The sequence below is a fragment of the Dipodomys merriami genome, unplaced genomic scaffold (genome assembly GCF_024711535.1).
Source record: "Dipodomys merriami isolate MVZ:Mamm:240054 unplaced genomic scaffold, mDipMer1.0.p SCAF_16, whole genome shotgun sequence".
NCBI lineage: Eukaryota > Metazoa > Chordata > Mammalia > Rodentia > Heteromyidae > Dipodomys > Dipodomys merriami.
Genome location: NW_027202937.1, coordinates 12,185,276 through 12,206,883, shown reverse-complemented (window position 1 = coordinate 12,206,883; position 21,608 = coordinate 12,185,276). Strand labels below are relative to the sequence as shown.

At 49.9% G+C, this 21,608-nt stretch overlaps 2 pseudogenes; both read left to right on the top strand.

The window, feature by feature from the left end:
• The first annotated feature begins 276 nt into the window (after nucleotides 1-276).
• On the top strand, nucleotides 277-3,808 carry LOC138828286 (patr class I histocompatibility antigen, A-126 alpha chain-like; annotated as a pseudogene).
• Nucleotides 3,809-10,881: 7,073 nt separating this feature from the next.
• LOC138827930 (V-type proton ATPase subunit G 1 pseudogene) lies at nucleotides 10,882-12,758 on the top strand (annotated as a pseudogene).
• Nucleotides 12,759-21,608: the final 8,850 nt, after the last annotated feature.

The following is a 21,608-nucleotide window of genomic DNA, read 5'->3' as shown; positions in this document are numbered from 1 at the left end:
GTCCTCAGGCCAAACCCAGAAGAGGCTGGGACAGAGTGCTGGTGCGGGGGGAACAGGGATCAGGACGAAACCCAAGGTGCAGGGACCTAGATGTCATCATCTCAGAGCCAGAGCTGCTCTGGGTGGGGAAGCTCAGCACTGCGGATTCCCAGTCTCCCCAGTTTCACTTCTCCAACCTGTTTCGGCCACTTCTGCCCGGACACTGGTGACGTCGCCGCAGATCTCGCTGCTACTGGCTGTCGGGTTCTAGAGGAGCCAATCAGTGTCACCGGGGTTCCGGGTTCTAAAGTCCCCCGCGAAACTATGGGCACTCAGATTCTCCCCGGATTCTGGGACGAATCTGGGCTCATGGCGCCCGGATCCGTCCTGCGGCTGCTGTCGTGGGTGCTGGCGCTGACCGGGACCTGGGCGGGTGAGTCTGGGACCCGTGGGCAACACGAGTCCGCAGGGTAGAGCAAGGGGTGGCGGTAGGGTGAGGGCGCCGTCGGGGGGCAGGGCCCGGGCAGCCGCGTCCCCGTCCCCTCCGCCTGACCCGTCCTCGGTGCCCTCGCTGGGCGCCCCGGGGTCATTCTGACCCCCTTTGCGTCTCCCGCGTGCCGAACCCCTTCTCCGCTCCCGCCGCGCTCCCGGCTCTCACCCGCGCCCGCCCGCAGGCCCCCACTCCCTGCAGTATTTCGAAACCTCCGTGTCCCGGCCCGGCCTCGGGGAAGCCCGCTTCATCACCATCGGCTACGTGGACGACGCGCAGTTCGTGCGCTTCGACAGCGACGCCGCGAACCCCAGGAAGGAGCCGCGGGCGCCTTGGGTGGAGCGGGAGCCGCCCGAGTACTGGGAGCCGGAGATGCTGAGCTGCAAGGACAGCGCACAGATTTACCAAGTGTGGCTGCAGACGCTGCTCGGCTACTACTACCAGAGGGCGGACAGTGAGCAACGCCGCCGGGTCGGAGGTCACGACCCCTCCCCGCCTCCCGCTGACCAGCCCGAGCCCCCGGGGTCTCAGCACTGAGGTTCAGCCCAGGCTGCGGGCGCTGCGGGGGGACCGGCACCCCGGGAAAGAGCCGCGGGGTGGGGCCGGTGTCCTCTCCGTGTAGGCCAAAGTCCCCACGGGGCACGGGCTGACCGTGGAGGCGGGGCAGCTTCTCACACCCTCCAGGGCATGTATGGCTGCGACGTGAGCGCAGACGGCCGTCTCCTCCGCGGGTACAGTCAGGACGCCTAAGATGGCCAGGACTACATCGTCCTGAACGAGGACTTGAGCTCCTGGACCACGGCCGACATGGTGGCTCAGATCACCAGGCACAAGTGGGAGGAGGCCGGTGTGGCAGAGCTCAGGAGGGCCTACCTGGAGCACAGGTGCGTGGAGGGGCTGCGCAGATACCTGGAGCACGGCAAGGAGACGCTGCAGCGCACAGGTACCAGAGCCGGGGACTCCTCCATCTCCTGTGGAAGTCCCCCTCCACTCCCACAGCCAGAGAGGAAAAGGGACCCAGCCCACCACACCCCTTCCCCTGCCCAGAGAACCATGAGCCCCTGCCTTTCACATGCTGTGTCACACAGTGCCGCTGGAATCCACCCTGACCTCAAGACAGTGAAACACACACACTTTCTCTCTCTCTCTCTCTCTCTCTCTGTCTGTCTGTCTGTCTATATGTGTCTCTCGCTCTAGCTCTCTCTCTCCTCTCTCTGTCTCCCTATCTTCCTCTTTTCCCTCTCCCCATCTCTCCATGCATAGAGGGGAAGCCTGTCCTGAAACAAGTGTGCAGCTGGCCCCTTCCACTCTGGCAGTGGCCCTGGGCAGCACCAGGAGACTCTCAGCATTTGTCCTCAACCAGGACCCATTGCGGCTAGAAGTCTCTTCCACATTTGTGGGGAAAGTCTCTCTTATCTCCACCCAGGACAGAGCAAAGTAACTCTTGAGAGATCAGGGGATTCTGGCCACGGTGATCTCAACTGAGTCTAGGACTGTGCAAGGTTTAGAAGATGATTCCAGAAGCCTACTTCCCGCCTGGATTATCCATCCCTGCCCCCACTCACTGTGCTGTGTATCCTCATCATGGTCAACTGACCTGGACGGTGGTCCATGGGAGGTAAGGAGATGCATCTGAATTTCTGGGTTCTTCTCAGATCCCCCAAAGGCACACATCACCCACCACACCACCTCTGAAAATAAGATGACCCTGAGGTGCTGGGCGCTGGGCTTCTACCCTGGGGAGATCACTCTGACCTGGCTGCGGGATGCAGAGGAGCAGACCCAGGAAATGGAGCTGGTGGAGACCAGGCCTGCAGGAGATGGAAGCTTCCAGAAGTGGGCAGCTGTGGTGGTGCCTTCTGGGGAGGAACAGAGATACATATGCCATGTGCAGCATGAGGGGCTGCCTGAGCCCCTCAGCCTGACATGGGGTAAGCAGGGCTGAGGGCACAGAGCACAGCTGTACTCAGAGACAGCAGGAGGCATGTGCAGCTCTCAGCAGGTAAAGACTGAGGGCTGGATTCACAGTGCTCATCCTCCTTTCCTTTCTCTTCCCAGAGCCGCCTGCTTGGCCCACCAGTCGCAAGACTGGAATTGTCATTGGCGTGGGCATCTTTGCAGTTCTGGCTATTGTAGCTGTGGTGGTTTTTGTGCTGTGGAGGAAGAGGACTGGAGGTAGGAAGGTGGAGGTCTGAGTTCCTGGGCCACTTGTGGGTTTCAGGCCCCAGGCAGAAGTGTGAGCTGCACTCCTAATGGGAAGTTGCAGCACACTCAGGGCCTTCCCCAGCCTGACAGATCCTCTTCTGTAAATCACCTGCAACACGAAGGACACAAAATTCCCCCTCCTGAGGGTGGTGATGGGAACTGATTGCAGCACTCAGGCCCACAGGGACTCAGGTGCCCACTGAGGTCACACTCCAGGAGGTCCTGGGGTCTCTCTTCCCAACTGTTGCACTCCTCTCTCCTGATGCTTCCTTGGTTCTATGGTCACATTTCTAGAAACTTCCCATGAGGTCAAGGCTAGGGGTTCATGCAGGCCCTCATGGCACTGCTTGTGTCCTGCCTCTCACATGGTGTTTCTCCTACAGGTGACAAGAGAGAAGGCTATGATAAGGCTGCAAGTGAGTGCCATGGGGGAGGAGGTGACCTTTGTTGTGGTGCAGACAGGACCTGTGGGAGCTCATGCACCCGGAATTCCTCCAGTGACCCCTGTGTTCTCTAACCAGTTCCTCTCTTCCACCACAGGAGACGACAGTGACCAGGGTTCTGATGCTTCCCTCAGAGCTGAAAAAGGTGACAACCTGGAGACCCTAAATGGGGGGCGGGGCTGAGGCGCAGGGAAGGCTGTGTTGTAGTTGCAGGGTCTGTGCATTGGGTGTTAGTGGCCTGCTCAGAGTGTGTGGCTAACAGTGACTGATCTGCATTGTTGTGCTTGTTCTTTTCTCCTGCAGTGTGACACAGCTGCTTTGTGTGGTCTGAGAGGCACAGCATTTGTTCCTGCCTCTCCTCCTCCCTCCTGGGACATCATGAGCTCCTGACTTCTCTTCCTGTACTGGGTTCTGACCGTGTCCAGGCTTCTGTGTGCTGTCAGCCTCCTGTGAGGAACTGAGGAGCCAGCCCAGCCCTGAGCACCAGGACCCTCCCCACACTGACCTGGGTCTCTCTCCCCTCCACCTGCTGCTCCAGCAGAGGCGGGGCCAGGGCTTCCCCATCCCTGACTTCACTTTCCCTTGCTCTGAGCTGCAGCTGCTTGCTTCCCCACTGATACAGAGAATGTGGATATGGGTCTGTGTTTCAAATTGTTGTCATAGAAAAATGTTGAATAAATCAATGAATGATTTCCAAAATTAAGATAGAAAATAAAACATGATTAACTTCCAGAATCATCCTGTTTGCTGAGCTGTGTTGTGGGCAGGGCCAGGGTTAGCCTGAGAACAGCCAGGTGTGGATAGGAGCTCAGTGCATTCTGGACTGTCATGTATTCAGTCCTCACCTGGGTTGTCTTCCCTGCTCCTCAGTTGTGTTGTTTTCCTAGAACCTTCTCCATGAGCACCTATGATCAGAGGGGCTTTTCCTTTGTCTAGGACACAGCACAGACTGTGCAGGTGAGACTAGGCTCAGGACTGAGTCCTCCACTAAGGCTCCATCAGTTCTTCTCCATACTTCTGTCCCTTCTTGTCATCCTGCATGAGCTGGTGTCTTGTTGGCCTTCTGGGTGTCCTGTGACAGCAGCAGGGGTGTGTTCCTGTCACTGCCTCCCAAAGCACCAGGCAGCCTTGCACAGGGTGTGTGTGGTGAGGAGAAAGGCAATGTGAGCAGCTTGCTTTCCTTCTAGCACTGCTGCCTCCAGTGTGGGTCTGTGCTGTCCCCAGGGCCCTCAAGGGAGCCACCTGTGGGAAGAGCAGAGAGGAGGGATGTCAGGTTTCTCCTGTGAGCTCCCTTCCTGATCCTCTGCATCTTCTCTGCCCACCTTCCCTCCACCTGCCCTCAGCTCTGGTTAGTCCCAGCTCTGCTCCCACCCAAATTCCTGGATTGAAGAGCAGAGTCAGGAAGGGATTATGATCCCCATCTTGATTGGCTGAGAGGATCTGGAAGTTAGTGGAGTTCATGTCCACATGTGAGTGTCAGGGCATTTCAAGGAGAATGGGTCATGAGAGCTCTGACCTAGGGAGGGTGTCATCAGGTGGTAGATTGAAAACCTGAAGAGAGTTCTGGAAGCTGGTGGACTGTGGTAGTGGGACTCCACTGTGTGTGGGGTTCCTTGGGTATTGTGTTTTCTCTGGACCCTGTTACTGCCCTGCTCTGCCTCCTGCTGCCACGAGAGGCGCTGTGCTTCCTGCTGTGCCCTGCCTTCTCTCTAAGGCTGACTTGGTCCTTTCAACCCTGACCAAAACACTCCCTTTTGCTCAGCTTCATTCTCAGAAACAAATTAGGACAGGAATCTCCTGCCAGACAGCAGGGCCTGTGCTCTGACTACTTAACAATGTGGTTCTGAGGCCTTTGGCTTGGTCTGCAGATTGGATTTGGAATCGCTCAGAAAGTCAAAGGAGGTCAGAACTGTCATGCTTGTGCAGCATGTGTGCTAGCAGAAGAGACAGGTGGCAGATGTGTAAGAGAGCAAGGAAGGACCATGACATGCAGGAGGAAGGCAGTGCTGCAAGACAGGTGACATAGTGTGGGCGTGGGGACAGAGCTGACTGTGGTACTATGTGTTCATCATGACCTGAGGGGAAACTTTTCTGAGTTGTGAAATTCGCCAAAAGATATCTAGAGAAAGTGTTGGTAAACTGGAAGATGTCCTTGTGCAAAGTCCTTACCTCTTCTGTGGACTGTCCAGATCTATTGCTTTGAGCCTTTGAGAAGAGACCTGAAGACAAGATTCTCACTTGAGGGATTTTTCTTTGTGTGTATGTGCTAGTCCAGGGCTTGAACTCATGGCTTGTGTGCTGTCCTTCAGCTTGTTCTTGGTCAAGGTTACTGTGCTGTTTGAGTCACAGATTCCCTTCCTGCTTTTGGGAAATAAGAATTCCCCAGACTTTCCTATCAGTGCTGGTTTCAAGCCATGAATGGGAGAAGTCTGCCTCCTGAGTAGGTAGGAGTGTAGCAGGGTCCACACTACCTGACTTTGATAGTGATTTTCTTTTTGTGTCATTTCTTGGGGCTGGAACTCAGGGCTTTGGCACTCAAAGCTTTTATCACTCAAAGTTAATACTCTACCAATTTGAGCCACAACATCACTTCTGGCATGAGCCACTTGCTCTCAGTTGAGATATATTTATTTATTTTCAGTTCTGGGGTTTGAACTCAGGGCCTGGGCACTGTCCCTGAGCTTCCTTTGTTCAAGACTAGAATTCCACACGTTTAACCATACTGCCACTTCCAGCCTTTTCCATGTGGTTGGAGGAATCAAAGCCAGGGCTTCGTGCATGTTGACAAGCATTGTACCACTAAACCTCATTTTCAATCTGTGATATATATATTTTTTTAAGTCGAAGAAGACGTTTAATGAAGAAGAAAAAAAAGTGTAGACATACAAATGTCCCAGAGTATAGGTTTAATCTATCCCGGCCTGTAGTTTCCAAATGTCACCACACGATGGCGATACAAGTCAGGCCTTTTTTTTTTTTCTTTCTTTCTTTTGGTCTGGTTGTGGAACCTGAACTCTGGGCCTGGGCGCTGTCCCTCAGCTCTTCAGCTCAAGGCTAGTGCTCCACCACTTGAGCCACAACGCCACTTCCGGTTTTTTTTTCTTTTTTGCATATGTGGTGCTGAGGAATTGAACCCAGGGCCTCAGGCATGCAAGGCAATCGCTCTACCACTGAGCCACCTTCCCAGCCCTTTTCTTTCTTTTTTGTCTAGTCCTGGGGCTTGATCTCTTGGCCTGGGCACTGTCCCTCAGCTCTTCAGCTCAAGGCTAGCACTCTACCTCTTGAGCCACAGCCCAACTTTCGACTTTTTTTCATTTTGCTTATTTGGTGCTGAGGATTCAAAACCAGGGCCTCATGCATACAAAGCAAGCGCTCTACCACTGAGCCAAGTCCAAGTCTTCCCAGACCCTAGTCCAGCTTTTTCATTGTTGGTTTTTTTTTTTTTTAATCAATGTAGAACCATATAAATAAGTGCTGAAGTCTGGCTCTGGTGGATTATGCCCAGTATCCTACACACTCAGGAGGCTGAGATCTAAGAATTGCTATTCAAAGCCAACCCAGGCAGAGAAGTCCATGAGACACATCTCCAATGAGCCATAAGAAAACCCAAGGAACTGCTGTGGCTCAAACTAGTGCAACACTAGCCTTGAGCAAAAGAGCTCTGAGTTCAAGACTCAGAACAGATGTAAAAAACACCCCAAAAACAAACAAACACAACCCCTCCCCCATAGTACTGAGTAGGCAGGGAGATGTCAACTTTGGTGCTTGGAAACCTTTGGGTAAATACAGCCCTTTGGAGGCACAGGCCTCTGTTGCTTTGTACATGGCTGGTATTACACTCAGTTTATCTCATCCATTAAAATCTGTGTTAAGTCTTTGGGTCTGTTGGCCTTATCCCAATTTGGAGGTATAAGGCTGCATTGTGCTCCCCAGAATATTCACACAGCAAGTAACAAATTCATGACCCCTGTTCACTTTTTCTCAGTAAGTAGTTTGGATGCCATTGTGGTCAATTCCAATTTATACTCTCAACAGGTACAGTGGCACCGTGGGTGGTAAAATCATTATTTAAAGCCTTTCTTGACATCTAATTTATGGATAGAACTAAAACATTCAGGTCTGAGCTCACATCACTAATTCTAGTTACCTAGGAGGCTGAGATTTGAAGATTGTGGTTTGGCATCAGCCTAGGTAGGGAAGTCCTGAAGACTTCCATCCCCAGTTAACCCCCCAAAACCTGAAAGTGATCTTGTGAGTCAAGTGGTAGAGGACTAGCCTAGAGTAAAAAGGCTCAGGGACAGGCCCTGAGTTCAAGTCTCAGGATCAGCACACACACACACACACACACACACACACACACACACACACACGGAGAATGTAATAAATCTCAAGCAGTTCAGAATGTACAAGAGTTCTCAGGGATGCTGAGAAGTGCAAGGAAAAGCAAGAGAAGAATCTGAGCAACTGGAAGGAGAGCTAGATGGGCTTGGGGTTGTCATTTCTCCACTTTGCAATGCAGACAACAGGGCTCCTTCCTTCCAGCAACTAACATTGATGAAGTGTCCTCTGCCTGCCAACCCCTGGATTGCACTGCACAGAACACAGGGAACCCCTTCCCTCAAGGAGACCTCTCTGGCCACATCTAGCTGGGCCAGTGTCCAGGGACAGGCCTGCCACCTGCAGGCTGCTCCCTGCTGTGCTGCAGCCCTGTGCAGGTCAGCTTGTGGTTCTTTCTTCCCTTGGAACCCATGAGCAGCTGTGGTCTCTTGGGACTTAGTGCACTCTCCTGCTCTCTCCATAGTTCTTATTATCCTGGCCACCTGAGCCCATCAGCCCCAGTTTCTCTGGCTTTTCAAAGTCCTCTGTGATAGGTTGGAACTTCTGCTCTAGAAACATATTTGCAGTGTCACACAAAAACTCGGGTAGCTACCCAGGAAAGGAATTTCCAAATGCGTCCCAGCTCTGGGCGAGTAATAAGTCTCAGCATTCCCAGAGTCAACCCGGAATTTGCACTTGTAGCAGTATCAAACTCACAACACATTAGCATCATTTATTTCAGCAAAACATTTTTCTGGTGCCAATGTGTTGGGGCTTGCCTGTAATACCAGGTGAGAGAAGTATGATCAGAGGCCAGCATGAGCTGCATAGTAAGTTCAAGGCCAGTCGGTGCCACAATGCTGAATAATTTAAGAACAAATGAACAAACAAAAAACTATTTTGTGGCTGACGTGGGTTTTTACCTTAGGGCCTGGGCACTGTCCCTGATTCTTTTTTTTCTCTCTCTCTCTCTCTCAAGGCTAGCACACTATAACTAGAATCACAGTTGCACTTCTTGATTTGTTGGTAGGTAATTGAAGGTAATAGTCACAGACTTTCTTGTTCAGGTTAGCTTCAAACTTCAATCGTCAAATCTCAGCCTCCTGAGTAGCTAGGAATACAGCTATGAGGCACCAGTGCCTCGGTGAATAACCAAGGGCTGTGGATGTAGCTCAGTGGAAGAGGACTTGTGCTAGGCTCTGGGTACAAATCCCAGCCCTAGAAAAATGAAAGTAGAAGAAAATCCCCTCTGGAAGTGTATGTTATAACCCCATCAGTCTCTAGGGTTTGGCTCACCTAATGCAGTCATTTACACTCAGCTCTGATCTGAAGGAGATTCCCTGTGCCCTAGGGAAATGCTCCGAATCCTTAAGCAATGAGACAGGAAGAAAGAGAACATGCAGACAGAACAAGAAAAGTGCCAGAATGTGTAAACAACAACAACAACAAAGAAACAAAAAAAAAAACCCGCAATGACAGGATACATTATTTTTTGAAAAAGAAGGCAGAACTCTGAGAACAGCTTCAGCGCTGCTTTAAGAGGCAGCAAGGCAGGTGGATGATGATGATCTGCTTTATTACCAATCCATGCCTGACACCTGCTCATCCTCACATGGGCCCTATGGACACATGACCCTCACCCATGTTCTAGCCAGACCCAGGGATTCCACCCCCACCACCATCCCCACCAACACCAGCAGCGCCAGCTCCAGAAGCAGAAGCAGGGACCCCGCGCCCAGGAGCACAGGCAGAGTGGAGCTTTGTTGGAGCACTGTTAAGTTCTGTTGGAGCATGGTTCCTGCTAGGCTTTGGAAGCCCCGCGCTGAAAGTTTCCTTCCTCTAAACGTGCTGTGGTGTTGGCAGACAGAGATTTTCCTTCCCTGCTGGAGTCCGTCCCCGCCCCATGTCCAGCTGCCTGGAGTGAAGGCCGCCAGCCAGGCAGCTTGGAACCCACAAGGAGCAGCATTGGCTTGGGGTGTGGACAGCAGCTGCGGGCGGGGCTGGAGGCAGCTGGGAGGGCACAGTGCATCGCAGGTACAGTAGAGGGCTTGCTTGGCGGGGAGGCGAGGGCGGGGCCCTTGGCGGCTGGAGTCAGCGGGAACCGACCTGCAGGCCTGGAGGAGGAGGAAGGCATCAGCGGCCATAGTGAAGGTGAAGCTGGCATCTGCCTCTCAACAGAGCTGCAAAGCTGGCAACCACGGCTGTGCGGGAGCCGCGACGCTAGAGGGCGCCACCCGCCCTTTGAAGGCCGGGCCGCGGAGGGGCGCTGTTTCTGGAGCTGGAACTCAGGTGTCCAGCTTGCTAGGCTGGTGCTCTCCCCCTTGACACTCACGTGGAGTCCTATTCTATCTTCGTGTAATTGGTGAGAAAGAGTCTCTTCAACTTTTCTGGTCAGGCTGGTCTCAATCCTTGACACTTCTACACTCAGCCTCCTTGAGTAGTTAGCTTTATATTCATGACAATCAGCCAGGGGCTGGTGGCTCACAGCTGTCATCCTAGGCACTCAGGAGGTTTAGACCTGAGGTTTGTGATTCAAAGGCAGCCATGAAAAAAAAAAGGCTAGGGGTTGGGAAGGTGGCTCAGTGGTAGAGCGCTTGCCTTGCATGCACAAGGCCCCGGGTTCGAATCCTCAGCACCACATAAACAGAAAAAGCTGGAAGTGGTGCTGGGGCTCAAGTGGTAGAGCGCTAGCCTTGTGCTGAGGAGCTGAAGGACAGTACCCAGGCCCAGAGTTCAGGCACCATGACTGGCAAAAAAAAAAAAAATCTGTGAGACTCTGACCTCCAATAAAGTACTCAGAAAAAGCTGAGGTGAACTGTGGTGTAAGTGGTAGACTGCTAGCCTATTCTTGAGCCAAAGAAGATCAGGGACAGTGCCAAGGCCCTCAGTTCAAGCTTCACGAAAGCAAAAATATACAGTAATGTAAATGAAATAGTACAAATTACACTATATTAATACAATTTGAGTGAAATATATTATTTGTTTTTATAATACTGTGAATTAGTTAATGCTGAGGGATTAAAATGGTTGTTTTATGTGAAGTATATCTTACTGAGATTACTAAGAAAACTGCACCAGCTAGGCACTGCTGGCTCACACTTGGAATCCTAGCTACTGAGGAGGCTGAGATGTGAGGGTCATAGTTCAAAGCCAGCCTGGGCAGTAAAATCTGAGAGATTTCATCTTCAAGTAACCAGTAAAAAGGCTGGACTCCACTTGTGGCTCTAGTGGTAGAGTGCCAGCTAGGGAAGCAAGCTCAGTTTGTAAGAAGCCCTAGGTTCAAGACAGATGGAGAGACGAGAGAGGAGGGAGAGAGAGACAGAGAAAGAGAAAGAGACAGTGACAGAGTGATAGAGATAAGTACAAGATCTCCTGCTTACCTCCTGTTTTAGTGAAATGTGTCAGCCTTTGCTGCCTTGAGTAGACATCATGCTGTGAGATGTCAGCATGGAAGCAGGGGCAGCATTACTTAGCTGGCTCTGGCAGAACTTCCACCCAGACTCAGGGCAGAACCTGAAGCAGTGTGGTACAGCAGGTGTGATGACATGTGCCTGTAATCCCAGCACTGGGGATATCCAAATTATCCAAGCCACCAGATTCAATTGCTGAGACTCTAATCCTTAACCCTACTTGCCTCAGGGCCAAAGAGCACCCAACTGACAGCTACAGAGGATTCAAGCAGGCTCATTCAAACCGGTTCCTGGCCCTTCTCTTTCTCTTTTTTTTTTTTTTGGATGGCTGGAGGTTTCCTGGACTTGAACTGAGGGTCTGGACGCTGTCTCTGAGCTTTTGTACTCAAGGCTATCGCTCTCATTTTGAGCCACAGCGCGACTTCCTGCCTTTCTCTTCCTAAAAACCCACACATTCCAAGCAGCTCAACAGTTTTAACTCTGCCCATTCATGAACATGGGAGGTCTGGCCTATTAACTCCTCTTGTTTCATGGTAGAGGTCTTTATTCTTCTTGGTTAGGTTTATTGGTAGGTATTTCAATACAAAAAATTTGGGAGCTGTGAATGTTGCTTAGTGGTAGAGTGCTTGCCTGGCATGCATGAAGCTTTGGTTCAACACAGTACCACATAAACAGAAAAAGCCAGAAGTGGCACTGTGTCTGAAGTGGTAGAGTGCTAGCCTTGAGAAGAAGAAGAAGAGGAGGCGGAGGAAGAGGAGGAGGAGGAGGAGGAGGAGGAGGAGCAGGAGGAGGAGGAGGAGGAGGCGGCAGCTCAACCACAGAGCCCAGGCCCTGAATTCAAACCTCAAGTCTGGGGGAAAAAAAAGTCAGGGGCCAGTAGCTAACACCTGTATTCTAGGTATTCAGGAGGTAAGGTCTGAGAGTCATAGTTTAAGGCCAGCCAGGGCAGGAAAGTCCCTGAGACTCTTTTCTCCAATTAACCACCAGAAAACCAGAAATGAACTGTGGCTCAAGTGTTAGAGTGCTTGCCTTGAGCTGAAGAGCTCAGAGACAGCACTCAGGCCCACAGTTCAAGCACCACAACTAACCAAGAGAAAAACAAAAAGACTTCAGTTCTCCAGATTCAAGACCAAGGCCACAATCTCTGTAATCCTGAAGGTGGTGTAGGATGGCTGAGATGGGCTGAGCTGCTGTTGTCTTCACCTCCACAACTTGTGCTTCATCAGCAATCATCTCTCTCAAGACTGCAGGAAACGTTAGGACAGGACACTGTGCCTTCAGGAGCAAAGTCATTGTGTTTGAGATGATACATCAGTGTTCTCTGAGCTACAAAAAATAAAAGGAAATCCTCCCATTACAAACTGACAAAGGTTAAACACTCTCATACTGGCAAGGAGTGAACCAAGGAGTGGACAAAGAGATCCGGGCTTAATACAAATGCCTTCATTCCCAGTCATCCACAGCTACTTTTGTGACCACATACCACATACAGAGAATGAATTAGCTAAGATGCACCATAATATTTAGTAGGGTCGTTGCTCTCCCTCTGCGTCCCCTCCACCGTGGCTAGTGAGTCACAGGGGAATCAGCAGCTGCTGCAGGCTGACATGCATGCCATGGAGAAGGTGTCCAAGGCCCACAAACTAAAGAACCAAAGGGTGAGGCAGGCCAGAGGGAAGCCCAGGCTGAAATGGCACAGCACGGCCTGCAGAGGGAGATAGAGTTCAAGGCCAAGGAAGCTGGGCACTGGGATCCCATGGCAGTTGCAGCAGTGAGGAGGAGGAGACCAAGGAGAAGATGAGCATCCTCTAGAATGACTTCCAGCAGAACAGGGAGAACTTTCTAGAAAACCTGCTGGCCTTTGTGTGTGACATCCAATCATAAATCCACAAGCACTGTCACATGCATGGATAGGACAGGAGAAGCTCCTTTCTGTGGATGGTGGGTAGACGCTCTCCGCTCTGTTCTGGGAGACATACCATCATTTCTGAACGCTGTAGCAGGTCCCTGCACTGTTTGCAGAGTAGCCAGTCTCGGTTCTTTGTATAAATTTGGTATTTATCCAAAGGGTCATCTTTTTGCCTCTTATTTCTCAGGGATTCAATGAGTATATGTTGTCTGTTTTCTTAGGTCTTTCAGTTCAAGCAATGTGTTACTGTCACTTTTTCTTTCTTAGCTCTTAATAGGATCAAACGAAAAAGTATAATGCTATGAAGAAAGAAAGGATTAAGGAATGTTTTCCCTCACACCTTCTAAATAGTCAGGGGCTTTAATCTATGCAAAAGTAGTAGGTGGTGATTTGTAACTGATACAAAGCAGCAGCCAGCCTTAAACAGTCTATTCTGGATAAGTGTTAGAGCAATGAGTCCTAATGTATTGTTTGGGCTGCTGTTAGTTTACCTTAATCAAAATAATTATGCGACGGACCAGCTCGGCCGGAGCACTGGGACCGACGGGACAGGGATCTCGGGATAGGTGGGCAAAGGAGTCGGCGAAGTGACAAACAGACACAGACTCAAAAGAGTTGCATCTGAGTGTATCTTTATTGAGGAGAATTAACATTTTTATACAGTGTGTGATTGTGACATAGATTCTTTGTTTATTTAAGCACGTAATCAATTTTTTAAAGGCAAAGCATTGATGAATTACATGAAAATTAATGACTATCCCACCAACTGTTTAAGCTAAGTGGTGCGAAACAAGTCTAGCATATTGTTTAATAGAATACGTCATCTATTCAGCCTTTTTTATGTTTAATAATTAACAAACCTAAGACAGGGCTGTACTTAAATTATACTCTTTTTAATTTTATCCAACTAATTTCATCTTTATAAGCTCCTGTATAAGGAAATGGTTCTTGGTTGGTTCAGGAAATATGTTACTAACTTTATATTTTGTGTGAAAACACCATCTATTCCCTATAATGTAAGTTGGACTAAACTTAATCATAACTGTTGGGAGAATCTTTCTTTTTCTTTTATAATCAGAGGTCCCTTCTTTTTAGAACTCTCTAAACTACTGGGATAACTCTTTCTAACTTAGTTTAGTTTATTGATTTTGTCTATTAGACATATCTAGAAATTTTAAGTCTTTATATTTACTATTTATGAGCTGCAAAACCGCTTGTGAAGTTGTAGGAGTTTCTGGAGGCAACGTCACATCAGATGATAGATTGATTGGGGGATTGCCCACATTTAATCTTTGGCCTTAGTCTTTATTACTTAGAGAAGCCATCTCTATTGGACTGGAAAAATACAACATGCTCTGTTCACGGATCAATGGAAAAATAGCCAAAATGAGAATAAAGACAACGAATGTACAGCCAAGAAGAATATAGTAAGAATAAAGGTAGAGGCTATAAAGGTGCAGCCAAGTGTATGGGAAGCCTTGAACCAACACCCCCTTCCTGGGGGCATGCTTCCTTGAAGCTCTTTGTCCAACACAATCTCTCACGCAGACTCCGCAGAAGGTGGGGTGGCACCCACTGGTCACAGAAAGATGTCCACTCAGCTGGAAATACCAGGAACCACTGGAAATGAAGAAACTTAAGTGTTTGACCTTGTTTCTCTGGCCAGAGACTATTCATTGAACTTGCAGTCCCTTATTTTGTTGTCGAGGTCAAATCAGTCCATCTGTCCACCACAGGCAGCTTTATGGAAGTGCTCCGCCCACCTGCGCTGGCTTCTCTTTGCTGAACCCAGCTAAGGACTCCTTGCAGACACATCTTCATGGCTGCTTTGCCTGCTGTGATCTCTGCTCCTTTCCAAACGCTTGCTTCGGCAGCTTCCTCTCCATTGTGCCTCTCGGACTGGGTTCCCATAGTGGTTGGATACTGAGCTGCTTGTTAGAGGAGGAAACAAGAGTTGTACACAATGGCAGGCCTGAATTGGCCTGGAGGCAGGACAGACGCTCTCCCAGGTGGGACTTGTCAGGGCACAGGGCAGGCATCCTGCCACTGGGCCCTGGGTCACTGTGGTGGGCAGCAGTCACACTGGAACTTCTCTTTCTCAGAGAACAACGGGTTAATTCTGACCAGATTGTCTTTTTTAGGGAATCCAGTTCTCCACCAACTCCTGGGGGATGCCTGGGGCTTGAGTCTATGCCAGGCTCCACTCCTGTCCAGAACCTTTTATTCCAAAAGTTTCAACCAAGTGTACGTGGCGTGGCATAATTAGATGGTAGGACTTAAGAACTTATTACATATTACTGAATCATTTAAGAATAAAACCTATGGGGCTGGGAAGGTGGCTCAGTGGTAGAGTGTTTGCCTTGCATTCATGAGCCCCTGGGTTCGATTCCTCAGCACCACATAAGCAAAAAAAGCTGGAAGTGGTGCTGTGGCTCAAGTGGTAGAGTACTAACCTTGAGCTGAAGAGCTGAGGGACAGTGCCCAGGCCCAGAGTTCAGGCACCATGACTGGCAAAAAAAAAAAAAGAATTAAACCTATGTCATGTGTAAAAAAAATTTTTTTTGATAGGGCTGAGGATGTGGCTTAGTGGTAGAACTAGCATGCATGAAGCCCTGGATTTAATTCCTCCATACCACCTACACAGAAAAAGCTAGATGTGGCGCTGTGGCTCAAGTGGTAGAGTGCTAGCCTTGAGCAAAAGACACTCAGGGACAGTGCTCAGGCCCTGAGTTCCAGCCCCCAGGACTGGCTACAAACACACACACACACACACACACACACACACACACACACACACACACACACACACACACACACACTTTGTAGACTTGAGCACAAGTGTCCTTAGTACATCACAAAAAATACATTGAGACCAAGTCCCAGTGGCTCATGCCAGTAATCCTAGCTACTCAGGAGTTTGAGATCTGAAGATTATGGTTCAAAGTCAACTAGGGCAGTAAAGCCCAGGAGATTCTTATCTCTAATTAACCACTAAAAGCTCCAAGTGTAGCTGTGGGTCAAGTGATAGGGTGCTAGCCTTAAAATAAAAAATAAGGCCGATGGGGCTGGGAAGGTGGCTCAGTGGTAGAGCGCTTGCCTTGCATGCCTGAGGCCCTGGGTTCGATTCCTCAGCACCACATAAGCAAAAAAGAAAAAAAGCCAGAAGTGGGGCTGTGGCTTAAGTGGTAGAGGGCTAGCCTTGAGCTGAAGAGCTGAGGGACAGCGCCCAGGCCCAGAGTTCAGGCCATACGACTGGACCCCAAAAAAAAAAAAAATAAGGCCGAGCACCAGTGGCTCACGCATATAATCCCAACTACTCAGGAGGCTGAGATCTGAGGATCATGGTTCAAAGCCAGCCTGAGGGGCTGGGAATGTGACTTAGTGGTAGAGTGCTTGCCTATCATGCATGAAGCCCTGGGTTCCATTCCTCAGTACCACAGAAACAGAAAAAGCTGGAAGTGGCGCTGTGGATCAAGTGATAGAGTGCTAACCTTGAGCAAAAGAAGCTGAGGGACAGTGCCCAGACCCTACATTCAATCCCCAGAACTGGCAACAAAAGGAACTCATGTATAGGGGATGAGCAGATGGGAGGGCAGGGATGGTAAGGGGAAACAAAGGAGGAAGCAACAATGCTTGATAAGAAATGTACTCGTTACCCTGCTTATGTAATTGTAACCCCTCTGTATAGTATTTTCAAAAAAAAAAAAAAAAGCCAGCCTGGGCAGGAAAGTCCATGAGACTCTTATGTCCAATTATCCACTAGAAAACCAGAAGTGGCTCTGTGGCTCAAGCAATAGAGTGCTCACCTTGAGCTGAAGAGCTCAGGGACAGTATCCAAGCCCAGGGTTTAAGCCCCATGACTGACCAAAAAAAACCCCAAAAACTCTGAGACAGCACTAAAAATCTTAGTTTAAGCACCAGGATCAGCATCAAGATAGATAGACAGATAGATGGATAGATAGACAGATAGACAGACAGACAGATAGATAGCTCCTCAAAAGCAAGACTTGTTAGTAGAATATGGGCCTGGTCTTGAACTTAAACTCAGGGCCTGGGAGCTGTCCCTGAGGTTTTTTTTCTCTTAAAGCCAGTGAAGTTAGGAGGTTGGGAATAAGCAATATGCTTGAAGCAATAGGCCTTGTCCTTACAGCCATCTTGGTGCCTTGCTGGGCACAGGGGCTTTGCACACAGCCCTGAAACACTCTAGAGGTGACAGAGGACATACGTGGGATTACACAGGTGTGCTGAGTTGCTAAACTCCAGGAAAGTCTTCCTTCCCTTAGATAATTGTCTTTGCTTCTTTTTAACACCTTTATTAGGTTTAAATGTCTTCATCTGGTTATCTTTGCTTCTGAACACTACTTTTGTTAGGATCAATTCCTCATACATTATGTGCATTTGGTCATATAAGCTTTGTGCTAGCTGCATTTGCAGCTGTTGGTTTTTGAGAAAGAGTCTATCAGCAGTCTACCTGCTTTCCAATAAAGACTCCTAATTGGGCCTCTTAAGTGATGGCTTCTCTGTTTCTCGGCCTGAATTCCCTTACAACACTAGTACTCTACTACTTAAGCTACAGCACCACTTCTGCCTTTTTGTTTTTTGTGGTTTTTTTTTGGTCAGGTCGTGGGGCCTGAACTCTGGGCCTGGGCACACTCCTTCAGCTCTTCAGCTCAAGGCTAGCGCTCTACCACCTGAGCCACAGCGCCACTTCCGCCTTTTTTATTTTTGCTTATGTGGTGCTGAGGAATCAAACCCAGGGCCTCAGGCTTGCAAGGCAAGCGCTCTACCACTGAGCCACCTTCCCAGCCCCCACTTCTGCCTTTTTGGTAGTTAATTGAAGATACCAGTCTCACAGACTGAACCTTGTTCCTTAGACTCACTGGGATTTCCTGAGTCACTAGGATTCCAAGCATGAGCCACTACTAACCAGCTACAAAAAGATATTTTCTTTCTTTTTTATTTTTTGTTGATCTAGGAACTTGAACACAGGTCCTGAAAATTGTCCCTGAGATCTTTTGCTCAAGGCTAACGCTCTACCTCTCTAAGCCATGATACTACTTCTGGTTTTCTGGCTGATAATTGGGGATATGAATCTAACAGACTTTCAACCTCTATCTTCAGATTGAAGCCAATTGGTGGCTAATGCCACCAGAACTGGCTAATTAGACATTTTAAACATAATTAGTCGACAGCTACAAAGTGCTACTCTTGATAGCATTTATCTTTTCAGTGAGTCTCCCAGTCTCCAAAGCATAAAAGCAAAGAAGCCCACATTGTAAAGGGTATAAAGATTTGCAGCACAGTGAGAAGAAGACTTTGGTTCCTTTACACTGCATACAAATGGTTTGAATTCAGTGGAGTATCTCTGTGTCCACTGTCTGGCTATCCTATGATATTCTGTTCTGTTTGTCAAATACTGAGTGGCTGTGCTTCCAACCACATTATCTGCAAGGTTGTAGTGTATCAGAAGGGAACAAGATGCAGCTAACCCTGTATACGTGCGTAAGGATGTTGGGTCTGAGCGCTCCCTGGCTCTTGACTGCTGTTGCAGTGGTAGATGCTGGTGTGGAAAGTAACCTTTGCTGGTTTAAGCAGATAATCTGATGGAAAAAACAAACAAAACAACAGCAGAACCTGGTGGATCAATATAGCTGATTCATTCACAAATGTCATCTCCTTTTGGGCCAGCAATGCAGTTAGCATGAGGAGCAAGGGTCATTTGGGCTAGCTCCTTCTCACTTCTTTGAGCACTAGTGGATTCCTTAGCAGGGATTTTGCTAGACTTTGGATTTGCCTCTGCTGGGTGGTGCAAGTTTTCTTTCTTCCTCTTCTTCAGGCTGTGGAGCAGTTGGGTCTCACTGGGGTCTGCATCAGAACTGTCACTGCTGGTTGTGGGTTCTGATCATTGGAGGTTGGCCCAACACTGGATATTTTGGTGAAGTGATGGCTTGTTAAATTTCTGGAGGAGGGGCACACACCGCTTGGTGCCATGCTTGTTTGTGCTCTGTGCCTCCTTTCAGCCAGGGGATGCTCACATCCACCGTTCCCTGCTGGATGAGCAAATGGTTCCAGTGGGCTGGCCCTGTGCTCTTGGCTGCAGGTGCTCTTGGCAGGGAGGACATGCAGGTGCCATCTTTTCCATAGTGTTTCTTCTAACAAGCTTTCCTCTGACTTTTATGATGTTCCTATCTTGCTGGAATTCTCTTGCCAGACACAGGGACCAAGGCCAACTTATCTATCCTATGCATTGGACTGGAGTAGGGATGAAGTATGTCTTTTTCTGATTTGGATGACTTGAAAGGAAACAGATATTGGTACCAGGAACACGGCAAGGAGACGCTGCAGCACACAAGTACCAGGGCCCGGGGGAATCCTCCATCTCCTGTGGAAGTCCCCCTCCACTCCCACAGCAAGAGAAGAAAAGGGACCCAGCCTACCACACCCCTTCCCCTGCCCAGAGGACCATGAGCCCCTGCCTTTCACATGCTGTGACACACAGTGGCTCTGGAATCCACCTTGACCTCACAACAGTGAAAGATACACACTTTCTCTCTGTATCTCTCTGTTTCTGTTTCTGTCTCTGTCTCTCTCTCCCTCTCTCTCCTTCCCAAAGTCCCTCCCTCCCTCCACATGGAGGTGAAGACTGTCCCTGAAACAAGTGTGCAGCTGGCCCTTCCATTCTGGCAGTGGCCCTGAGCAGCACCAGGAGGCTCTCAGCATTTGTCCTCAACCAGGACCCATTGTGGCTAGAAGTCTCTTCCAGGTTTTTGGAGAAAGTCTCTCTTATCTACACCTAGGACAGAGTAAAGTGACACTTGAGGGATGGGGAGCTTCTGGCCATGGTGATGGCAACAGAGTCTAGGACTCTGCAAGGTTTAGGAGATGATTCCAGAAGCCTAGTTCCTGACTGGATCAAATGTCCCTGCCCCCACTCGCTGTGCTGTGTATCCTCATCATGGGCAACTGACCTGCACAGTGGTCCATGGGAGGCAAGGAGATGCATCTGAATTTCTGGGTTCTTCTCAGATCCCCCAAAGGCACATGTGGCCCTCCAGGCCACCTCTGAACATAAGATGACCCTGAGGTGCTGGGCGCTGGGCTTCTACCCTGCGGAGATCACCCTGACCTGGCTGCGGGATGGAGAGGAACAGACCCAGGAAATGGAGCTGGTGGAGACCAGGCCTGCAGGAGATGGAAGCTTCCAGAAGTGGGCAGCTGTGGTGGTGCCTTCTGGGGAGGAGCAGAGATACACATGCCATGTGCAGCATGAGGGGCTGCCTGAGCCCCTCAGCCTGACATGGGGTAAGCAGGGCTGAGGGCACAGAGCACAGCTGTGCTCAGAGACAGCAGGAGGCATGTGCAGCTCTCAGCAGGTAAGGACTGAGAGCTGGGTTCACAGCCCTCATCCTCCTTTCCCTTCTCTTCCCAGAGCCGCCTGCTCAGCCCACCATTGCCAACACTGGAATTGTCATTGTCTTGGGCATCTTTGCAGTTCTGGTTATTGGAGCTGTGGTGCATTTTGTGCTGAGGAGGAAGAGGACTGGAGGTAGGAAGGTGGAGGTCTGAGTTCCTGGGCCACTTGTGGGTTTCAGGCCCCAGGCAGAAGTGTGAGCTGCACTCCTAATGGGAAGTTGCAGCACACTCAGGGCCTTCCCCAGCCTGACAGCTCCTCTTCTGTAAATCACCTGCAAAACGAAGGACACAAAATTCCCCCTCCTGAGGGTGGTGATGGGAACGGATTGCAGCACTCAGGCCACAGGGACTCAGGTGCCCACTGAGGTCACACTCCAGGAGGTCCTGGGGTCTCTCTTCCCAACTGTTGTACTCCTCTCTCCTGTGCTTCCCTGGGTCTAGTCACACTTCTGGAAACTTCTCATATGTTCAAGGCTAGGGATTCTTCCATGACCTCATGGCACTGCTTGTGTCCTGCCTCTCACATGGTGTTTCTCCCTACAGGTGATGAGAGAAGGCTATAAGGCTGCATGGGGGGAGGAGGTGACATTTGTTGTGGTGCAGACAGGATCTGTGGGAGCTCATCCACCCCAGATTTTTTCCAGTGATGCCTGTGTTCTCTAACCAGTTCCTCTCTTCCACCACAGATGACAGTGACCAGGGTTCTGATGTTTCCCTCAGAGCTGATAAAGTTGACAACCTGGAGACCCAAAGTGGCGGACAGGGCTGAGGCACAGGGAAGACTGTTATGGTTGTAGGTCCTATGGATTGGGGTGTTAGGTGGCCTGCTCAGGGTGTGTCCTGATGTGACTGATCTGAATTTTTCCTACAGTGAGGAACAGCTGCTTTGTGCGGCACTGAGAGGCACATTTGTTCCTGGAGAAGCCCAGGATGCTGCAACACCGTAATTCTAGGGCTTGAACTCAGAGCCTGGGCACTGTCGCTGAGCTTCTTTCACTCAAGGCTAGCACTCTACCACTTGAGCCACTGCGCCACTTCTGGCCTTTTCTGTTTATGTGGTACTGAGGAATCAAAGCCAGGGCTTCATGCATGCTAGGCAAGCATTCTACCACTCTAAGTGAGAGGCAAGGCTGAGGCACAGGGAAGGCTGTGTCATGGTTGCAGGGTGTAAGTACTGGGGTGTTAGGTGGCCTGCTCAGAATGTGTCCCAGTGACTGATCTCTCCTTCAGTGAAAAATGACTCCTTTGCATGGGACTGAGATGTATGCTTGTTCCTGCCTCTCCTCCTCCTTTCTGGGACATCAGGTGCTCCTGACTTCTCTTCCTGCACCTGGTCTGTTTTCTCAGCCATGGATTGATTCTTCCAACATGAACTTCTTGAACAAGACCAGGAGCAGCTAGATAAAGGGTGACTGGGGACTAACCATCTTTTCCAGTCCCGT